Raw genomic sequence first — 4,450 nt, 5'->3', positions numbered from 1 at the left:
GCTTGCAAGTTGATTCAGTAATACCAACGACGCCAGCGAAATGTTACTGTTGTTCTGTGCGATTGTTCTGTGTTTAACCGCTGCCGCTGCTTCGGTCGCTGCGCTGCTACGGCTGCAGCCGCTGTCGCTGTCGCTGCTTGTGGCGGCTGTCGCAGGCGTTGTCGACACATTCAAGTTTATTTGGATGATGGCGATGGTGATGGTGTTAGCGTTGGTGAAGGCGCAGACGAAAGCACTGGTATATTAACATGCCAGTTGCGAGGGCCATGGTGTCCAAATCGATTTTGTACGTAGATACGTAAAATTCGGGGTTCTTCACAAGCTGTTGCGCAGTTGGCGTCACAAAAGTGAAAAACAAGAGAAGAGACGCTTTTCTACCTTTCCGCACTTCTGCCTGTCTTGAATGATCTGTTTGTTTTTTAGAAGGTCTCTTTATGAGCACACATCCAGATACATATGTATGTATGTATTTATGCACATAGACAGTCGTAATGATTAGAACAAGCGTGCAAAAGCTCAAAGAATTTGCCTCGTAGTATTGAAACAAGCGTTTTCGCTGTTCTGTCGTTGTTGTTATTTATTGTTGTTGTACTTTTCGGCAATTTTGTCAGCATTGCTAAAATATATTGTATGTACATACATATGTATGTATGTATGTATGTATGTATGTATGTATCTAAATAAGCATTTATTTATTTGTATGTACCTGAAGAACACATGTACATCTATAGATTGTTTATATGTATGAATCTCGCCTTATTCTAGCTCGTTATACATCATTCACGCGCCGCTCTTCCAGCTGAACCGGCCCCATACGCCGGGCGAGAACCCCTACGAGCCAGTTCACCGACAAAATACAAAAATCAACGTCATCACCAACACTAATACATAAACACCCGAAAGTAAATCGTCGTCGGGTCGTTGAAGTTTCTGTTGTGGCTGTTGACGCAGTTCTTCTTTACTTACTCAATAAAATTTTTATTATGATATCTCGTTATAAGTAAGCAGACGCACACGGCAGCGTCGTTACACACAAACACACATACATAAACAATATATCATGTGTGTGCGAAGCTCGAACAAAACATATGAATGTACATATGTATGATATTTTTGCGAAATTTTCTTATTAATTTTATTGTTATTTCATATTTGTCATCGAAAATTTAATTAAATCTGCGTTTTCATACGAATATCGAATGATTTTATTTTTGTCGCCGAATACATACATATGTTTAAATATAAATGGGCGTGGTGAGCTTTTATAAATTTAGGTATGTACATACATATACATATATGTACATATATTTATACATATACATATATGTACATATGTATGTACATATGAATAAAATCTTACAAATGCAAATGGAGAGAATGAAGGTGGAAACCTGTGCCATGATTACTCCAAACCAGATTTGGTTTGTTTTCAGTTTGAAAATATTGAAGATGATGGGTAAATTCTTGATAAATTTCAAGATAACTGAGGAGTTTGTATGTACATATGTTTTCAAAAGGATACCCCTTTAAATTTTATCACATAATAAGAAAACGTTATAAGGGAAATATTTACAGACCTACTGGAAAATAGTATTTATGTTTAGGAACATTGTTCTAACTACAAAATTTTACAAAAATTTGCCTTTGCCATTTAGAGCTACATAATTCTAAAAAAGCAAAATATCCTCTTTTGACAAGAAACTTGAATAACAATATATTTAGTTTTGTAATATGTTGCAAATGTCCCCTCTTTTGCAAATATGGTATATTCCATTTCAGTATTCTGTTCTCCAGGAGTGCAGTTTGGATTGTCAATTATTAATTATTTATACCACTTCAGTTCATCTAAATCGTAGGTACAATTCTTCTCCAAACTCTTTCTTGAGTAAATTTTTAAATACAGTGGAACTTCCATAACTCGAACTTCTATAAGTCGAAGATCGCCATAACTCGAACTTTTGAATTGGCAATAGCGTTTAGAAATCAAATTTCATACAAATTTCCTTCCATAACTCACTTTCAACTTTCATACCATAAATTAAACTTTTCGACCAGGGGATGATTCAAAATTTAAAATTTTACTTCGAGGCCGTATTTTAAAGAGTCTCTCTATATCGTATGGAGGCTAACAAAAAATATTATATTATACTAATGGATTGCGTAAATCATGTAACAAAGGCATGGGATACAGGCTTCAATAGCCTAACAATAGCAAACTGCAACGAACAAAATCACAGAATCCATTTTATAAAGTTTTATGTACACTCGTTAGGAGAAATAAATAAATAAAAATTTGTGTAAATCTATATTTAAAAAAATTACATGTTTTAATGAAAATTCTATAACTCGAAGTCTCTCTAATTTGAAGTTTTTTTCTGGAGTATGGTGATTCGAGTTAGAGAAGTTTCACTATATCTTTCTTTTGCAGTCTTACAAAAAACGTTGTATCAAATTATCTAAAGTCAGAGGAGGTCGTGTACTCCGATTTGGTAATGACATAGCTTGTTCTGTACCAGATTCAAATTTATAGTTTCCATACGCCTTCAATTTGGCAATGGTTGAACTATGAACCAATTTACTTAAGAGAAAAATGTTCTTCAATGATTGCACAATATCCAAGCTCTTGTAATTCTCTTCAAGCTTTTTATATCTTTTAAAACCCAGTATTCTTTGAGTACTTTGAATTTACCATATTGCTTGAAAATATGATACTACTCCGTTTATATTATGAAATGAACAATCATCATAAATGTTGAAATGTCATAACTTTATTTGTTTAGTATTCGTGTTTATGGAATATACTAATAAGTCTAAAATGATCTTTCACATACAATGTATCTGAGGTGTTATGATTCTTAGATGTAGAACTTTGTTTTGGAACTATAAATTAAGGTTGAGTTATACAAATTTAACAGGAAGTCTATTATGCACTTTTATATGATTTAATATTGGAGTTCTTAGCTGTGAAGTTTTTAAATATTATTAATTACCCAGTTTGAGGCTTTATTGCAGGGTGTATGTGTGTATAATCTCACACCGTTTCGTGGTACTACCGCAACTCTTCTATCAGCGCCATGGCGGCTGCAGTGAATTAAATGTTGTGACGCTTCGACGCTGCTGGCTGCACGGCCGCCATCACCATTGCTGCGTGCTTACTAATATCTATTATTTGCCACAGTCGAACGAAGAACTTAGGATTACCCCCATAGTGAAAGCGAAATTCGCAAACAAAGTGCCTTAGACTAACACACACGCATAGTCTGTCAAAAACAAAAATATCTGATTTGATATGCAACAAAACAAGACATTACAGCATGCAGCATGCAGTAACGGCACTGCGTTGAGGAAGCTGCATTTGCGGCCGTCGTCACCTTTCCTTTATAGAGCCAGACGAAATTTCGGCATTGAAAGCGAACTGCATACAATTGAAAGCAAACACACCAACACCACCACCACCAAAGCAAATGCAACAGCAGCGTCAACAAACAACGAAAAAATACCAATGACCGGTGCGACAGCGCTGCAGTCATGCAGCGTGGCCAGCATGGCAGCATGGAACTCGGGCACGTGGAGGCCGTGTCGAGTTTTCAACACAATACTACGCTGAGGCGGTGTGATGGTTTTCGACACCAGCTTTCATATTCTAAAAATATTCAGCCGATGGCATGGTCGCATTGAACGAACTCCAGACAGAACTTATAATCGTACGCGCTCGTGGCTAGAGTATGTATCTAGATACTTTCGCACATACACGTATGTATGTATGTTTTTTTGTTGCTGTACATTTTACTATTGGCGGCGTGAAGGTGAACATTAAAAGTGAGTGTGATCAATGTCGGCATTTATGTGAAGTTTTTAACCGTGTATGTATACACATGCTAGCAGATATTTCTACTAATAATATGTATGTAGGTATTCCAAATAGGATACTTTTTATGTATGTTCATGATTTTGAAAATTTTAATTTTTGGTTCGCAAATTTTACTATTTAATTTTTTATTGATTGCTCTGTGAAAAGTAATGATCTATATCTAGAAGACTAGCTCAAAAATATGCACATATGTATGTATGTATTTACTATATTTTTTTCATTAATTTACAGTAAACATTTGATGTGATAACAGCGAAGAGTGCGAGAGGTAGAGCTCTACTTTGTTTTGGCGTTTGAGGTTTTGATAAAAGTGTAGATGAGTGTCGTTTTCATTTGAAAGATAAGAAAGAAAGTTTACGAACCTTTTCCAGAACTATTGTTATTATGGTTTAAATAATTTCAGGGTTAAAATGGGCATACTAAACTTTTTGAACAAAAACTCAAAAAGCTATGGCCAAAAAGCGCTGTTATAAGTTATAAACTACATATACCATAATTTACGGGATTGATAACCGAGATTTCAAATGGACAGAGTTAATAAAAGAAGAGAAATTAAGTTATAAGAATATTGACTTGTTT

Source organism: Zeugodacus cucurbitae, chromosome 3 (genome assembly GCF_028554725.1).
Source record: "Zeugodacus cucurbitae isolate PBARC_wt_2022May chromosome 3, idZeuCucr1.2, whole genome shotgun sequence".
Classification (NCBI taxonomy): domain Eukaryota; kingdom Metazoa; phylum Arthropoda; class Insecta; order Diptera; family Tephritidae; genus Zeugodacus; species Zeugodacus cucurbitae.
Note: the sequence above shows the minus strand (reverse complement) of the source record.